The sequence below is a fragment of the Pelobates fuscus genome, chromosome 4 (genome assembly GCF_036172605.1).
Source record: "Pelobates fuscus isolate aPelFus1 chromosome 4, aPelFus1.pri, whole genome shotgun sequence".
NCBI classification, from domain to species: Eukaryota; Metazoa; Chordata; class Amphibia; order Anura; family Pelobatidae; genus Pelobates; species Pelobates fuscus.
In genome coordinates, this window is record NC_086320.1 from 1,246,521 (window position 1) to 1,267,500 (window position 20,980).

The window sequence follows — 20,980 nt, forward strand, 5'->3', positions numbered from 1 at the left end:
ATTTCTACTTCCAATCAGTCTGTATCAACGTTGTAACGACTCAGTTTATATCAATCTATAACAACGTTCTAATATCTCTACTTCCAATCAGTCTGTATTAACATTGTAACGACTCAGTTTATATCAATCTATAATAACGTTCTAATATCTCTACTTCCAATCAGTCTGTATCAACGTTGTAACGACTCAGTTTATATCAATCTATAATAACGTTCTAATATCTCTACTTCCAATCAGTCTGTATCAACGTTGTAACGACTCAGTTTATATCAATCTATAACAACGTTCTAATATCTCCACTTCCAATCAGTCTGTATCAACGTTGTAACGTCTCAGTTTATATCAATCTATAATAACGTTCTAATATCTCTACTTCCAATCAGTCTGTATCAACGTTGTAACGACTCAGTTTATATCAATCTATAACAACGTTCTAATATCTCCACTTCCAATCAGTCTGTATCAACGTTGTAACGACTCAGTTTATATCAATCTATAACAACGTTCTAATATCTCTACTTCCAATCAGTGTGTATTAACATTGTAGCGACTCAGTTTATATCAATCTATAACAACGTTCTAATATCTCTACTTCCAATCAGTCTGTATCAACGTTGTAACGTCTCAGTTTATATCAATCTATAATAACGTTCTAATATCTCTACTTCCAATCAGTCTGTATCAACGTTGTAACGACTCAGTTTAAATCAATCTATAACAACGTTCTAATATCTCCACTTCCAATCAGTCTGTATCAACGTTGTAACGACTCAGTTTATATCAATCTATAATAACGTTCTAATATCTCTACTTCCAATCAGTCTGTATCAACATTGTAACGACTCAGTTTATATCAATCTATAACAACGTTCTAATATCTCTACTTCCAATCAGTCTGTATTAACATTGTAACGTCTCAGTTTATATCAATCTATAACAATGTTCTAATATCTCTACTTCCAATCAGTCTGTATCAACGTTGTAACGACTCAGTTTAAATCAATCTATAACAACGTTCTAATATCTCCACTTCCAATCAGTCTGTATCAACGTTGAAACGACTCAGTTTATATCAATCTATAACAACAGTCTAATATCTCTACTTCCAATCAGTCTGTATCAACGTTGTAACGACTCAGTTTATATCAATCTATAACAACGTTCTAATATCTCCACTTCCAATCAGTCTGTATCAACATTGTAACGTCTCAGTTTATATCAATCTATAACAACGTTCTAATATCTCTACTTCCAATCAGTCTGTATCAACGTTGTAATGACTCAGTTTATATCAATCTATAACAACGTTCTAATATCTCTACTTCCAATCAGTCTGTATCAACGTTGTAACGACTCAGTTTAAATCAATCTATAACAACGTTCTAATATCTCTACTTCTAATCAGTCTGTATCAACGTTGTAACGACTCAGTTTATATCAATCTATAACAACAGTCTAATATCTCTACTTCCAATCAGTCTGTATCAACGTTGTAACGACTCAGTTTATATCAATCTATAACAACGTTCTAATATCTCCACTTCCAATCAGTCTGTATCAACATTGTAACGACTCAGTTTATATCAATCTATAACAACGTTCTAATATCTCCACTTCCAATCAGTCTGTATCAACATTGTAACGACTCAGTTTATATCAATCTATAACAACGTTCTAATATCTCTACTTCCAATCAGTCTGTATCAACATTGTAACGACTCAGTTTATATAAATCTATTACAACGTTCTAATATCTCTACTTCCAATCAGTCTGTATCAACATTGTAACGTCTCAGTTTATATCAATCTATAATAACGTTCTAATATCTCTACTTCAAATCAGTCTGTATCAACGTTGTAACGACTCAGTTTATATCAATCTATAACAACAGTCTAATATCTCTACTTCCAATCAGTCTGTATCAACGTTGTAACGTCTCAGTTTATATCAATCTATAACAACGTTCTAATATCTCTACTTCCAATCAGTCTGTATCAACGTTGTAATGACTCAGTTTATATCAATCTATAACAACGTTCTAATATCTCTACTTCCAATCAGTCTGTATCAACGTTGTAACGACTCAGTTTATATCAATCTATAACAACGTTCTAATATCTCTACTTCCAATCAGTCTGTATCAACGTTGTAACGTCTCAGTTTATATCAATCTATAACAACGTTCTAATATCTCTACTTCCAATCAGTCTGTATCAACGTTGTAACGTCTCAGTTTATATCAATCTATAACAACGTTCTAATATCTCTACTTCCAATCAGTCTGTATCAACGTTGTAATGACTCAGTTTATATCAATCTATAACAACGTTCTAATATCTCTACTTCCAATCAGTCTGTATCAACGTTGTAACGACTCAGTTTATATCAATCTATAACAACGTTCTAATATCTCTACTTCCAATCAGTCTGTATCAACGTTGTAACGTCTCAGTTTATATCAATCTATAACAACGTTCTAATATCTCTACTTCCAATCAGTCTGTATCAACGTTGTAACGTCTCAGTTTATATCAATCTATAACAACGTTCTAATATCTCCACTTCCAATCAGTCTGTATCAACGTTGTAACGACTCAGTTTATATCAATCTATAATAACGTTCTAATATCTCTACTTCCAATCAGTCTGTATTAACGTTGTAACGACTCAGTTTATATCAATCTATAACAACGTTCTAATATCTCCACTTCCAATCAGTCTGTATCAACGTTGTAACGACTCAGTTTATATCAATCTATAACAACGTTCTAATATCTCCACTTCCAATCAGTCTGTATCAACGTTGTAACGACTCAGTTTATATCAATCTATAACAACGTTCTAACATTTCTACTTCCAATCAGTCTGTATCAACGTTGTAACGACTCAGTTTATATCAATCTATAACAACGTTCTAATATCTCTACTTCCAATCAGTCTGTATTAACATTGTAACGACTCAGTTTATATCAATCTATAATAACGTTCTAATATCTCTACTTCCAATCAGTCTGTATCAACGTTGTAACGACTCAGTTTATATCAATCTATAACAACGTTCTAATATCTCTACTTCCAATCAGTCTGTATCAACGTTGTAACGTCTCAGTTTATATCAATCTATAACAACGTTCTAATATCTCTACTTCCAATCAGTCTGTATCAACGTTGTAACGTCTCAGTTTATATCAATCTATAACAACGTTCTAATATCTCCACTTCCAATCAGTCTGTATCAACGTTGTAACGACTCAGTTTATATCAATCTATAATAACGTTCTAATATCTCTACTTCTAATCAGTCTGTATCAACGTTGTAACGACTCAGTTTATATCAATCTATAACAACGTTCTAATATCTCCACTTCCAATCAGTCTGTATCAACGTTGTAACGACTCAGTTTATATCAATCTATAACAACGTTCTAACATTTCTACTTCCAATCAGTCTGTATCAACGTTGTAACGACTCAGTTTATATCAATCTATAACAACGTTCTAATATCTCTACTTCCAATCAGTCTGTATTAACATTGTAACGACTCAGTTTATATCAATCTATAATAACGTTCTAATATCTCTACTTCCAATCAGTCTGTATCAACGTTGTAACGACTCAGTTTATATCAATCTATAATAACGTTCTAATATCTCTACTTCCAATCAGTCTGTATCAACGTTGTAACGACTCAGTTTATATCAATCTATAACAACGTTCTAATATCTCCACTTCCAATCAGTCTGTATCAACGTTGTAACGTCTCAGTTTATATCAATCTATAATAACGTTCTAATATCTCTACTTCCAATCAGTCTGTATCAACGTTGTAACGACTCAGTTTATATCAATCTATAACAACGTTCTAATATCTCCACTTCCAATCAGTCTGTATCAACGTTGTAACGACTCAGTTTATATCAATCTATAACAACGTTCTAATATCTCTACTTCCAATCAGTGTGTATTAACATTGTAGCGACTCAGTTTATATCAATCTATAACAACGTTCTAATATCTCTACTTCCAATCAGTCTGTATCAACGTTGTAACGTCTCAGTTTATATCAATCTATAATAACGTTCTAATATCTCTACTTCCAATCAGTCTGTATCAACGTTGTAACGACTCAGTTTAAATCAATCTATAACAACGTTCTAATATCTCCACTTCCAATCAGTCTGTATCAACGTTGTAACGACTCAGTTTATATCAATCTATAATAACGTTCTAATATCTCTACTTCCAATCAGTCTGTATCAACATTGTAACGACTCAGTTTATATCAATCTATAACAACGTTCTAATATCTCTACTTCCAATCAGTCTGTATTAACATTGTAACGTCTCAGTTTATATCAATCTATAACAATGTTCTAATATCTCTACTTCCAATCAGTCTGTATCAACGTTGTAACGACTCAGTTTAAATCAATCTATAACAACGTTCTAATATCTCCACTTCCAATCAGTCTGTATTAACGTTGAAACGACTCAGTTTATATCAATCTATAACAACAGTCTAATATCTCTACTTCCAATCAGTCTGTATCAACGTTGTAACGACTCAGTTTATATCAATCTATAACAACGTTCTAATATCTCCACTTCCAATCAGTCTGTATCAACATTGTAACGTCTCAGTTTATATCAATCTATAACAACGTTCTAATATCTCTACTTCCAATCAGTCTGTATCAACGTTGTAATGACTCAGTTTATATCAATCTATAACAACGTTCTAATATCTCTACTTCCAATCAGTCTGTATCAACGTTGTAACGACTCAGTTTAAATCAATCTATAACAACGTTCTAATATCTCTACTTCTAATCAGTCTGTATCAACGTTGTAACGACTCAGTTTATATCAATCTATAACAACAGTCTAATATCTCTACTTCCAATCAGTCTGTATCAACGTTGTAACGACTCAGTTTATATCAATCTATAACAACGTTCTAATATCTCCACTTCCAATCAGTCTGTATCAACATTGTAACGTCTCAGTTTATATCAATCTATAACAACGTTCTAATATCTCTACTTCCAATCAGTCTGTATCAACGTTGTAATGACTCAGTTTATATCAATCTATAACAACGTTCTAATATCTCTACTTCCAATCAGTCTGTATCAACGTTGTAACGACTCAGTTTAAATCAATCTATAACAACGTTCTAATATCTCTACTTCTAATCAGTCTGTATCAACATTGTAACGACTCAGTTTATATCAATCTATAACAACGTTCTAATATCTCCACTTCCAATCAGTCTGTATCAACATTGTAACGACTCAGTTTATATCAATCTATAACAACGTTCTAATATCTCTACTTCCAATCAGTCTGTATCAACATTGTAACGACTCAGTTTATATAAATCTATTACAACGTTCTAATATCTCTACTTCCAATCAGTCTGTATCAACATTGTAACGTCTCAGTTTATATCAATCTATAATAACGTTCTAATATCTCTACTTCAAATCAGTCTGTATCAACGTTGTAACGACTCAGTTTATATCAATCTATAACAACAGTCTAATATCTCTACTTCCAATCAGTCTGTATCAACGTTGTAACGTCTCAGTTTATATCAATCTATAACAACGTTCTAATATCTCTACTTCCAATCAGTCTGTATCAACGTTGTAATGACTCAGTTTATATCAATCTATAACAACGTTCTAATATCTCTACTTCCAATCAGTCTGTATCAACGTTGTAACGACTCAGTTTATATCAATCTATAACAACGTTCTAATATCTCTACTTCCAATCAGTCTGTATCAACGTTGTAACGTCTCAGTTTATATCAATCTATAACAACGTTCTAATATCTCTACTTCCAATCAGTCTGTATCAACGTTGTAACGTCTCAGTTTATATCAATCTATAACAACGTTCTAATATCTCTACTTCCAATCAGTCTGTATCAACGTTGTAATGACTCAGTTTATATCAATCTATAACAACGTTCTAATATCTCTACTTCCAATCAGTCTGTATCAACGTTGTAACGACTCAGTTTATATCAATCTATAACAACGTTCTAATATCTCTACTTCCAATCAGTCTGTATCAACGTTGTAACGTCTCAGTTTATATCAATCTATAACAACGTTCTAATATCTCTACTTCCAATCAGTCTGTATCAACGTTGTAACGTCTCAGTTTATATCAATCTATAACAACGTTCTAATATCTCCACTTCCAATCAGTCTGTATCAACGTTGTAACGACTCAGTTTATATCAATCTATAATAACGTTCTAATATCTCTACTTCCAATCAGTCTGTATCAACGTTGTAACGACTCAGTTTATATCAATCTATAACAACGTTCTAATATCTCCACTTCCAATCAGTCTGTATCAACGTTGTAACGACTCAGTTTATATCAATCTATAACAACGTTCTAACATTTCTACTTCCAATCAGTCTGTATCAACGTTGTAACGACTCAGTTTATATCAATCTATAACAACGTTCTAATATCTCTACTTCCAATCAGTCTGTATTAACATTGTAACGACTCAGTTTATATCAATCTATAATAACGTTCTAATATCTCTACTTCCAATCAGTCTGTATCAACGTTGTAACGACTCAGTTTATATCAATCTATAACAACGTTCTAATATCTCCACTTCCAATCAGTCTGTATAAACGTTGTAACGTCTCAGTTTATATCAATCTATAATAACGTTCTAATATCTCTACTTCCAATCAGTCTGTATCAACGTTGTAACGACTCAGTTTATATCAATCTATAACAACGTTCTAATATCTCCACTTCCAATCAGTCTGTATCAACGTTGTAACGACTCAGTTTATATAAATCTATAACAACGTTCTAATATCTCTACTTCCAATCAGTGTGTATTAACATTGTAGCGACTCAGTTTATATCAATCTATAACAACGTTCTAATATCTCTACTTCCAATCAGTCTGTATCAACGTTGTAACGTCTCAGTTTATATCAATCTATAATAACGTTCTAATATCTCTACTTCCAATCAGTCTGTATCAACGTTGTAACGACTCAGTTTAAATCAATCTATAACAACGTTCTAATATCTCCACTTCCAATCAGTCTGTATCAACGTTGTAACGACTCAGTTTATATCAATCTATAATAACGTTCTAATATCTCTACTTCCAATCAGTCTGTATCAACATTGTAACGACTCAGTTTATATCAATCTATAACAACGTTCTAATATCTCTACTTCCAATCAGTCTGTATTAACATTGTAACGTCTCAGTTTATATCAATCTATAACAATGTTCTAATATCTCTACTTCCAATCAGTCTGTATCAACGTTGTAACGACTCAGTTTAAATCAATCTATAACAACGTTCTAATATCTCCACTTCCAATCAGTCTGTATCAACGTTGAAACGACTCAGTTTATATCAATCTATAACAACAGTCTAATATCTCTACTTCCAATCAGTCTGTATCAACGTTGTAACGACTCAGTTTATATCAATCTATAACAACGTTCTAATATCTCCACTTCCAATCAGTCTGTATCAACATTGTAACGTCTCAGTTTATATCAATCTATAACAACGTTCTAATATCTCTACTTCCAATCAGTCTGTATCAACGTTGTAATGACTCAGTTTATATCAATCTATAACAACGTTCTAATATCTCTACTTCCAATCAGTCTGTATCAACGTTGTAACGACTCAGTTTAAATCAATCTATAACAACGTTCTAATATCTCTACTTCCAATCAGTCTGTATCAACGTTGTAACGTCTCAGTTTATATCAATCTATAACAACGTTCTAATATCTCTACTTCCAATCAGTCTGTATCAACGTTGTAACGTCTCAGTTTATATCAATCTATAACAACGTTCTAATATCTCCACTTCCAATCAGTCTGTATCAACGTTGTAACGACTCAGTTTATATCAATCTATAACAACGTTCTAATATCTCTACTTCCAATCAGTCTGTATCAACGTTGTAACGTCTCAGTTTATATCAATCTATAACAACGTGCTAATATCTCCACTTCCAATCAGTCTGTATCAACGTTGTAACGACTCAGTTTATATCAATCTATAATAACGTTCTAATATCTCTACTTCCAATCAGTCTGTATCAACGTTGTAACGACTCAGTTTATATCAATCTATAACAACGTTCTAATATCTCCACTTCCAATCAGTCTGTATCAACGTTGTAACGACTCAGTTTATATCAATCTATAACAACGTTCTAACATTTCTACTTCCAATCAGTCTGTATCAACGTTGTAACGACTCAGTTTATATCAATCTATAACAACGTTCTAATATCTCTACTTCCAATCAGTCTGTATTAACATTGTAACGACTCAGTTTATATCAATCTATAATAACGTTCTAATATCTCTACTTCCAATCAGTTTGTATCAACTTGTAACGACTCAGTTTATATCAATCTATAACAACGTTCTAATATCTCCACTTCCAATCAGTCTGTATCAACGTTGTAACGTCTCAGTTTATATCAATCTATAATAACGTTCTAATATCTCTACTTCCAATCAGTCTGTATCAACGTTGTAACGACTCAGTTTATATCAATCTATAACAACGTTCTAATATCTCCACTTCCAATCAGTCTGTATCAACGTTGTAACGACTCAGTTTATATCAATCTATAACAACGTTCTAATATCTCTACTTCCAATCAGTCTGTATTAACATTGTAGCGACTCAGTTTATATCAATCTATAACAACGTTCTAATATCTCTACTTCCAATCAGTCTGTATCAACGTTGTAATGACTCAGTTTATATCAATCTATAACAACGTTCTAATATCTCTACTTCCAATCAGTCTGTATCAACGTTGTAACGACTCAGTTTATATCAATCTATAACAACGTTCTAATATCTCTACTTCCAATCAGTCTGTATCAACGTTGTAACGTCTCAGTTTATATCAATCTATAACAACGTTCTAATATCTCTACTTCCAATCAGTCTGTATCAACGTTGTAACGTCTCAGTTTATATCAATCTATAACAACGTTCTAATATCTCCACTTCCAATCAGTCTGTATCAACGTTGTAACGACTCAGTTTATATCAATCTATAATAACGTTCTAATATCTCTACTTCCAATCAGTCTGTATCAACGTTGTAACGACTCAGTTTATATCAATCTATAACAACGTTCTAATATCTCCACTTCCAATCAGTCTGTATCAACGTTGTAACGACTCAGTTTATATCAATCTATAACAACGTTCTAACATTTCTACTTCCAATCAGTCTGTATCAACGTTGTAACGACTCAGTTTATATCAATCTATAACAACGTTCTAATATCTCTACTTCCAATCAGTCTGTATTAACATTGTAACGACTCAGTTTATATCAATCTATAATAACGTTCTAATATCTCTACTTCCAATCAGTCTGTATCAACGTTGTAACGACTCAGTTTATATCAATCTATAACAACGTTCTAATATCTCCACTTCCAATCAGTCTGTATCAACGTTGTAACGACTCAGTTTATATCAATCTATAACAACGTTCTAACATTTCTACTTCCAATCAGTCTGTATCAACGTTGTAACGACTCAGTTTATATCAATCTATAACAACGTTCTAATATCTCTACTTCCAATCAGTCTGTATTAACATTGTAACGACTCAGTTTATATCAATCTATAATAACGTTCTAATATCTCTACTTCCAATCAGTTTGTATCAACTTGTAACGACTCAGTTTATATCAATCTATAACAACGTTCTAATATCTCCACTTCCAATCAGTCTGTATCAACGTTGTAACGTCTCAGTTTATATCAATCTATAATAACGTTCTAATATCTCTACTTCCAATCAGTCTGTATCAACGTTGTAACGACTCAGTTTATATCAATCTATAACAACGTTCTAATATCTCCACTTCCAATCAGTCTGTATCAACGTTGTAACGACTCAGTTTATATCAATCTATAACAACGTTCTAATATCTCTACTTCCAATCAGTCTGTATTAACATTGTAGCGACTCAGTTTATATCAATCTATAACAACGTTCTAATATCTCTACTTCCAATCAGTCTGTATCAACGTTGTAATGACTCAGTTTATATCAATCTATAACAACGTTCTAATATCTCTACTTCCAATCAGTCTGTATCAACGTTGTAACGACTCAGTTTATATCAATCTATAACAACGTTCTAATATCTCTACTTCCAATCAGTCTGTATCAACGTTGTAACGTCTCAGTTTATATCAATCTATAACAACGTTCTAATATCTCTACTTCCAATCAGTCTGTATCAACGTTGTAACGTCTCAGTTTATATCAATCTATAACAACGTTCTAATATCTCCACTTCCAATCAGTCTGTATCAACGTTGTAACGACTCAGTTTATATCAATCTATAATAACGTTCTAATATCTCTACTTCCAATCAGTCTGTATCAACGTTGTAACGACTCAGTTTATATCAATCTATAACAACGTTCTAATATCTCCACTTCCAATCAGTCTGTATCAACGTTGTAACGACTCAGTTTATATCAATCTATAACAACGTTCTAACATTTCTACTTCCAATCAGTCTGTATCAACGTTGTAACGACTCAGTTTATATCAATCTATAACAACGTTCTAATATCTCTACTTCCAATCAGTCTGTATTAACATTGTAACGACTCAGTTTATATCAATCTATAATAACGTTCTAATATCTCTACTTCCAATCAGTCTGTATCAACGTTGTAACGACTCAGTTTATATCAATCTATAACAACGTTCTAATATCTCCACTTCCAATCAGTCTGTATCAACGTTGTAACGTCTCAGTTTATATCAATCTATAATAACGTTCTAATATCTCTACTTCCAATCAGTCTGTATCAACGTTGTAACGACTCAGTTTATATCAATCTATAACAACGTTCTAATATCTCCACTTCCAATCAGTCTGTATCAACGTTGTAACGACTCAGTTTATATCAATCTATAACAACGTTCTAATATCTCCACTTCCAATCAGTCTGTATCAACGTTGTAACGACTCAGTTTATATCAATCTATAACAACGTTCTAACATTTCTACTTCCAATCAGTCTGTATCAACGTTGTAACGACTCAGTTTATATCAATCTATAACAACGTTCTAATATCTCTACTTCCAATCAGTCTGTATTAACATTGTAACGACTCAGTTTATATCAATCTATAATAACGTTCTAATATCTCTACTTCCAATCAGTCTGTATCAACGTTGTAACGACTCAGTTTATATCAATCTATAACAACGTTCTAATATCTCCACTTCCAATCAGTCTGTATCAACGTTGTAACGTCTCAGTTTATATCAATCTATAATAACGTTCTAATATCTCTACTTCCAATCAGTCTGTATCAACGTTGTAACGACTCAGTTTATATCAATCTATAACAACGTTCTAATATCTCCACTTCCAATCAGTCTGTATCAACGTTGTAACGACTCAGTTTATATCAATCTATAACAACGTTCTAATATCTCTACTTCCAATCAGTGTGTATTAACATTGTAACGACTCAGTTTATATCAATCTATAACAACGTTCTAATATCTCCACTTCCAATCAGTCTGTATCAACGTTGTAACGTCTCAGTTTATATCAATCTATAATAACGTTCTAATATCTCTACTTCCAATCAGTCTGTATCAACGTTGTAACGACTCAGTTTATATCAATCTATAACAACGTTCTAATATCTCCACTTCCAATCAGTCTGTATCAACGTTGTAACGACTCAGTTTATATCAATCTATAACAACGTTCTAATATCTCTACTTCCAATCAGTGTGTATTAACATTGTAGCGACTCAGTTTATATCAATCTATAACAACGTTCTAATATCTCTACTTCCAATCAGTCTGTATCAACGTTGTAACGTCTCAGTTTATATCAATCTATAATAACGTTCTAATATCTCTACTTCCAATCAGTCTGTATCAACGTTGTAACGACTCAGTTTAAATCAATCTATAACAACGTTCTAATATCTCCACTTCCAATCAGTCTGTATCAACGTTGTAACGACTCAGTTTATATCAATCTATAATAACGTTCTAATATCTCTACTTCCAATCAGTCTGTATCAACATTGTAACGACTCAGTTTATATCAATCTATAACAACGTTCTAATATCTCTACTTCCAATCAGTCTGTATTAACATTGTAACGTCTCAGTTTATATCAATCTATAACAATGTTCTAATATCTCTACTTCCAATCAGTCTGTATCAACGTTGTAACGACTCAGTTTAAATCAATCTATAACAACGTTCTAATATCTCCACTTCCAATCAGTCTGTATCAACGTTGAAACGACTCAGTTTATATCAATCTATAACAACAGTCTAATATCTCTACTTCCAATCAGTCTGTATCAACGTTGTAACGACTCAGTTTATATCAATCTATAACAACGTTCTAATATCTCCACTTCCAATCAGTCTGTATCAACATTGTAACGTCTCAGTTTATATCAATCTATAACAACGTTCTAATATCTCTACTTCCAATCAGTCTGTATCAACGTTGTAATGACTCAGTTTATATCAATCTATAACAACGTTCTAATATCTCTACTTCCAATCAGTCTGTATCAACGTTGTAACGACTCAGTTTAAATCAATCTATAACAACGTTCTAATATCTCTACTTCCAATCAGTCTGTATCAACGTTGTAACGTCTCAGTTTATATCAATCTATAACAACGTTCTAATATCTCTACTTCCAATCAGTCTGTATCAACGTTGTAACGTCTCAGTTTATATCAATCTATAACAACGTTCTAATATCTCCACTTCCAATCAGTCTGTATCAACGTTGTAACGACTCAGTTTATATCAATCTATAACAACGTTCTAATATCTCTACTTCCAATCAGTCTGTATCAACGTTGTAACGTCTCAGTTTATATCAATCTATAACAACGTTCTAATATCTCCACTTCCAATCAGTCTGTATCAACGTTGTAACGACTCAGTTTATATCAATCTATAATAACGTTCTAATATCTCTACTTCCAATCAGTCTGTATCAACGTTGTAACGACTCAGTTTATATCAATCTATAACAACGTTCTAATATCTCCACTTCCAATCAGTCTATATCAACGTTGTAACGACTCAGTTTATATAAATCTATTACAACGTTCTAATATCTCTACTTCCAATCAGTCTGTATTAACATTGTAACGACTCAGTTTATATCAATCTATAATAACGTTCTAATATCTCTACTTCCAATCAGTCTGTATCAACGTTGTAACGACTCAGTTTATATCAATCTATAACAACGTTCTAATATCTCCACTTCCAATCAGTCTGTATCAACGTTGTAACGTCTCAGTTTATATCAATCTATAATAACGTTCTAATATCTCTACTTCCAATCAGTCTGTATCAACGTTGTAACGACTCAGTTTATATCAATCTATAACAACGTTCTAATATCTCCACTTCCAATCAGTCTGTATCAACGTTGTAACGACTCAGTTTATATCAATTTATAACAACGTTCTAATATCTCTACTTCCAATCAGTGTGTATTAACATTGTAGCGACTCAGTTAATATCAATCTATAATAACGTTCTAATATCTCTACTTCCAATCAGTCTGTATCAACGTTGTAACGTCTCAGTTTATATCAATCTATAATAACGTTCTAATATCTCTACTTCCAATCAGTCTGTATCAACGTTGTAACGACTCAGTTTAAATCAATCTATAACAACGTTCTAATATCTCCACTTCCAATCAGTCTGTATCAACGTTGTAACGACTCAGTTTATATCAATCTATAATAACGTTCTAATATCTCTACTTCCAATCAGTCTGTATCAACATTGTAACGACTCAGTTTATATCAATCTATAACAACGTTCTAATATCTCTACTTCCAATCAGTCTGTATTAACATTGTAACGTCTCAGTTTATATCAATCTATAACAATGTTCTAATATCTCTACTTCCAATCAGTCTGTATCAACGTTGTAACGACTCAGTTTAAATCAATCTATAACAACGTTCTAATATCTCCACTTCCAATCAGTCTGTATCAACGTTGAAACGACTCAGTTTATATCAATCTATAACAACAGTCTAATATCTCTACTTCCAATCAGTCTGTATCAACGTTGTAACGACTCAGTTTATATCAATCTATAACAACGTTCTAATATCTCCACTTCCAATCAGTCTGTATCAACATTGTAACGTCTCAGTTTATATCAATCTATAACAACGTTCTAATATCTCTACTTCCAATCAGTCTGTATCAACGTTGTAATGTCTCAGTTTATATCAATCTATAACAACGTTCTAATATCTCTACTTCCAATCAGTCTGTATCAACGTTGTAACGACTCAGTTTAAATCAATCTATAACAACGTTCTAATATCTCTACTTCCAATCAGTCTGTATCAACGTTGTAACGTCTCAGTTTATATCAATCTATAACAACGTTCTAATATCTCTACTTCCAATCAGTCTGTATCAACGTTGTAACGTCTCAGTTTATATCAATCTATAACAACGTTCTAATATCTCCACTTCCAATCAGTCTGTATCAACGTTGTAACGACTCAGTTTATATCAATCTATAACAACGTTCTAATATCTCTACTTCCAATCAGTCTGTATCAACGTTGTAACGTCTCAGTTTATATCAATCTATAACAACGTTCTAATATCTCCACTTCCAATCAGTCTGTATCAACGTTGTAACGACTCAGTTTATATCAATCTATAATAACGTTCTAATATCTCTACTTCCAATCAGTCTGTATCAACGTTGTAACGACTCAGTTTATATCAATCTATAACAACGTTCTAATATCTCCACTTCCAATCAGTCTGTATCAACGTTGTAACGACTCAGTTTATATCAATCTATAACAACGTTCTAACATTTCTACTTCCAATCAGTCTGTATCAACGTTGTAACGACTCAGTTTATATCAATCTATAACAACGTTCTAATATCTCTACTTCCAATCAGTCTGTATTAACATTGTAACGACTCAGTTTATATCAATCTATAATAACGTTCTAATATCTCTACTTCCAATCAGTTTGTATCAACTTGTAACGACTCAGTTTATATCAATCTATAACAACGTTCTAATATCTCCACTTCCAATCAGTCTGTATCAACGTTGTAACGTCTCAGTTTATATCAATCTATAATAACGTTCTAATATCTCTACTTCCAATCAGTCTGTATCAACGTTGTAACGACTCAGTTTATATCAATCTATAACAACGTTCTAATATCTCCACTTCCAATCAGTCTGTATCAACGTTGTAACGACTCAGTTTATATCAATCTATAACAACGTTCTAATATCTCTACTTCCAATCAGTCTGTATCAACGTTGTAACGTCTCAGTTTATATCAATCTATAATAACGTTCTAATATCTCTACTTCCAATCAGTCTGTATCAACGTTGTAACGACTCAGTCTAAATCAATCTATAACAACGTTCTAATATCTCCACTTCCAATCAGTCTGTATCAACGTTGTAACGACTCAGTTTATATCAATCTATAATAACGTTCTAATATCTCTACTTCCAATCAGTCTGTATCAACATTGTAACGACTCAGTTTATATCAATCTATAACAACGTTCTAATATCTCTACTTCCAATCAGTCTGTATTAACATTGTAACGTCTCAGTTTATATCAATCTATAACAACGTTCTAATATCTCTACTTCCAATCAGTCTGTATCAACGTTGTAACGACTCAGTTTAAATCAATCTATAACAACGTTCTAATATCTCCACTTCCAATCAGTCTGTATCAACATTGTAACGACTCAGTTTATATCAATATATAACAACGTTCTAATATCTCTACTTCCAATCAGTCTGTATCAACGTTGTAATGACTCAGTTTATATCAATCTATAACAACGTTCTAATATCTCTACTTCCAATCAGTCTGTATCAACGTTGTAACGACTCAGTTTAAATCAATCTATAACAACGTTCTAATATCTCTACTTCCAATCAGTCTGTATCAACGTTGTAACGTCTCAGTTTATATCAATCTATAACAACGTTCTAATATCTCTACTTCCAATCAGTCTGTATCAACGTTGTAACGACTCAGTTTATATCAATCTATAACAACAGTCTAATATCTCTACTTCCAATCAGTCTGTATCAACGTTGTAACGACTCAGTTTATATCAATCTATAACAACGTTCTAATATCTCCACTTCCAATCAGTCTGTATCAACATTGTAACGACTCAGTTTATATCAATCTATAACAACGTTCTAATATCTCCACTTCCAATCAGTCTGTATCAACATTGTAACGACTCAGTTTATATCAATCTATAGCAACGTTCTAATATCTCTACTTCCAATCAGTCTGTATCAACATTGTAACGACTCAGTTTATATAAATCTATTACAACGTTCTAATATCTCTACTTCCAATCAGTCTGTATCAACATTGTAACGTCTCAGTTTATATCAATCTATAATAACGTTCTAATATCTCTACTTCAAATCAGTCTGTATCAACGTTGTAACGACTCAGTTTATATCAATCTATAACAACAGTCTAATATCTCTACTTCCAATCAGTCTGTATCAACATTGTAATGACTCAGTTTATATCAATCTATAACAACGTTCTAATATCTCTACTTCCAATCAGTCTGTATCAACGTTGTAACGTCTCAGTTTATATCAATCTATAACAACGTTCTAATATCTCTACTTCCAATCAGTCTGTATCAACGTTGTAACGTCTCAGTTTATATCAATCTATAACAACGTTCTAATATCTCTACTTCCAATCAGTCTGTATCAACGTTGTAATGACTCAGTTTATATCAATCTATAACAACGTTCTAATATCTCTACTTCCAATCAGTCTGTATCAACGTTGTAACGACTCAGTTTATATCAATCTATAACAACGTTCTAATATCTCTACTTCCAATCAGTCTGTATCAACGTTGTAACGTCTCAGTTTATATCAATCTATAACAACGTTCTAATATCTCTACTTCCAATCAGTCTGTATCAACGTTGTAACGTCTCAGTTTATATCAATCTATAACAACGTTCTAATATCTCTACTTCCAATCAGTCTGTATCAACGTTGTAATGACTCAGTTTATATCAATCTATAACAACGTTCTAATATCTCTACTTCCAATCAGTCTGTATCAACGTTGTAACGACTCAGTTTATATCAATCTATAACAACGTTCTAATATCTCTACTTCCAATCAGTCTGTATCAACGTTGTAACGTCTCAGTTTATATCAATCTATAACAACGTTCTAATATCTCTACTTCCAATCAGTCTGTATCAACGTTGTAACGTCTCAGTTTATATCAATCTATAACAACGTTCTAATATCTCCACTTCCAATCAGTCTGTATCAACGTTGTAACGACTCAGTTTATATCAATCTATAATAACGTTCTAATATCTCTACTTCCAATCAGTCTGTATCAACGTTGTAACGACTCAGTTTATATCAATCTATAACAACGTTCTAATATCTCCACTTCCAATCAGTCTGTATCAACGTTGTAACGACTCAGTTTATATCAATCTATAACAACGTTCTAACATTTCTACTTCCAATCAGTCTGTATCAACGTTGTAACGACTCAGTTTATATCAATCTATAACAACGTTCTAATATCTCCACTTCCAATCAGTCTGTATCAACATTGTAACGTCTCAGTTTATATCAATCTATAACAACGTTCTAATATCTCTACTTCCAATCAGTCTGTATCAACGTTGTAATGACTCAGTTTATATCAATCTATAACAACGTTCTAATATCTCTACTTCCAATCAGTCTGTATCAACGTTGTAACGACTCAGTTTAAATCAATCTATAACAACGTTCTAATATCTCTACTTCTAATCAGTCTGTATCAACGTTGTAACGACTCAGTTTATATCAATCTATAACAACAGTCTAATATCTCTACTTCCAATCAGTCTGTATCAACGTTGTAACGACTCAGTTTATATCAATCTATAACAACGTTCTAATATCTCCACTTCCAATCAGTCTGTATCAACATTGTAACGACTCAGTTTATATCAATCTATAACAACGTTCTAATATCTCCACTTCCAATCAGTCTGTATCAACATTGTAACGACTCAGTTTATATCAATCTATAACAACGTTCTAATATCTCTACTTCCAATCAGTCTGTATCAACATTGTAACGACTCAGTTGATATAAATCTATTACAACGTTCTAATATCTCTACTTCCAATCAGTCTGTATCAACATTGTAACGTCTCAGTTTATATCAATCTATAATAACGTTCTAATATCTCTACTTCAAATCAGTCTGTATCAACGTTGTAACGACTCAGTTTATATCAATCTATAACAACAGTCTAATATCTCTACTTCCAATCAGTCTGTATCAACGTTGTAACGTCTCAGTTTATATCAATCTATAACAACGTTCTAATATCTCTACTTCCAATCAGTCTGTATCAACGTTGTAATGACTCAGTTTATATCAATCTATAACAACGTTCTAATATCTCTACTTCCAATCAGTCTGTATCAACGTTGTAACGACTCAGTTTATATCAATCTATAACAACGTTCTAATATCTCTACTTCCAATCAGTCTGTATCAACATTGTAACGTCTCAGTTTATATCAATCTATAACAACGTTCTAATATCTCTACTTCCAATCAGTCTGTATCAACGTTGTAACGTCTCAGTTTATATCAATCTATAACAACGTTCTAATATCTCTACTTCCAATCAGTCTGTATCAACGTTGTAATGACTCAGTTTATATCAATCTATAACAACGTTCTAATATCTCTACTTCCAATCAGTCTGTATCAACGTTGTAACGACTCAGTTTATATCAATCTATAACAACGTTCTAATATCTCTACTTCCAATCAGTCTGTATCAACGTTGTAACGTCTCAGTTTATATCAATCTATAACAACGTTCTAATATCTCTACTTCCAATCAGTCTGTATCAACGTTGTAACGTCTCAGTTTATATCAATCTATAACAACGTTCTAATATCTCCACTTCCAATCAGTCTGTATCAACGTTGTAACGACTCAGTTTATATCAATCTATAATAACGTTCTAATATCTCTACTTCCAATCAGTCTGTATCAACGTTGTAACGACTCAGTTTATATCAATCTATAACAACGTTCTAATATCTCCACTTCCAATCAGTCTGTATCAACGTTGTAACGACTCAGTTTATATCAATCTATAACAACGTTCTAACATTTCTACTTCCAATCAGTCTGTATCAACGTTGTAACGACTCAGTTTATATCAATCTATAACAACGTTCTAATATCTCTACTTCCAATCAGTCTGTATTAACATTGTAACGACTCAGTTTATATCAATCTATAATAACGTTCTAATATCTCTACTTCCAATCAGTCTGTATCAACGTTGTAACGACTCAGTTTATATCAATCTATAACAACGTTCTAATATCTCCACTTCCAATCAGTCTGTATAAACGTTGTAACGTCTCAGTTTATATCAATCTATAATAACGTTCTAATATCTCTACTTCCAATCAGTCTGTATCAACGTTGTAACTACTCAGTTTATATCAATCTATAACAACGTTCTAATATCTCCACTTCCAATCAGTCTGTATCAACGTTGTAACGACTCAGTTTATATCAATCTATAACAACGTTCTAATATCTCTACTTCCAATCAGTGTGTATTAACATTGTAGCGACTCAGTTTATATCAATCTATAACAACGTTCTAATATCTCTACTTCCAATCAGTCTGTATCAACGTTGTAACGTCTCAGTTTATATCAATCTATAATAACGTTCTAATATCTCTACTTCCAATCAGTCTGTATCAACGTTGTAACGACTCAGTTTAAATCAATCTATAACAACGTTCTAATATCTCCACTTCCAATCAGTCTGTATCAACGTTGTAACGACTCAGTTTATATCAATCTATAATAACGTTCTAATATCTCTACTTCCAATCAGTCTGTATCAACATTGTAACGACTCAGTTTATATCAATCTATAACAACGTTCTAATATCTCTACTTCCAATCAGTCTGTATCAACATTGTAACGACTCAGTTTATATCAATCTATAACAACGTTCTAATATCTCTACTTCCAATCAGTCTGTATTAACATTGTAACGTCTCAGTTTATATCAATCTATAACAATGTTCTAATATCTCTACTTCCAATCAGTCTGTATCAACGTTGTAACGACTCAGTTTAAATCAATCTATAACAACGTTCTAATATCTCCACTTCCAATCAGTCTGTATCAACGTTGAAACGACTCAGTTTATATCAATCTATAACAACAGTCTAATATCTCTACTTCCAATCAGTCTGTATCAACGTTGTAACGACTCAGTTTATATCAATCTATAACAACGTTCTAATATCTCCACTTCCAATCAGTCTGTATCAACATTGTAACGTCTCAGTTTATATCAATCTATAACAACGTTCTAATATCTCTACTTCCAATCAGTCTGTATCAACGTTGTAATGACTCAGTTTATATCAATCTATAACAACGTTCTAATATCTCTACTTCCAATCAGTCTGTATCAACGTTGTAACGACTCAGTTTAAATCAATCTATAACAACGTTCTAATATCTCTACTTCCAATCAGTCTGTATCAACGTTGTAACGTCTCAGTTTATATCAATCTATAACAACGTTCTAATATCTCTACTTCCAATCAGTCTGTATCAACGTTGTAACGTCTCAGTTTATATCAATCTATAACAACGTTCTAATATCTCCACTTCCAATCAGTCTGTATCAACGTTGTAACGACTCAGTTTATATCAATCTATAACAACGTTCTAATATCTCTACTTCCAATCAGTCTGTATCAACGTT

At 32.4% G+C, this 20,980-nt stretch overlaps 1 protein-coding gene across 2 annotated transcripts in view; it reads left to right on the top strand.

The window, feature by feature from the left end:
• Positions 1-20,980, top strand: part of LOC134608233 (CD5 antigen-like) — a 515,634-nt gene that overhangs the window by 28,799 nt on the left and 465,855 nt on the right. The window lies entirely within an intron of this gene.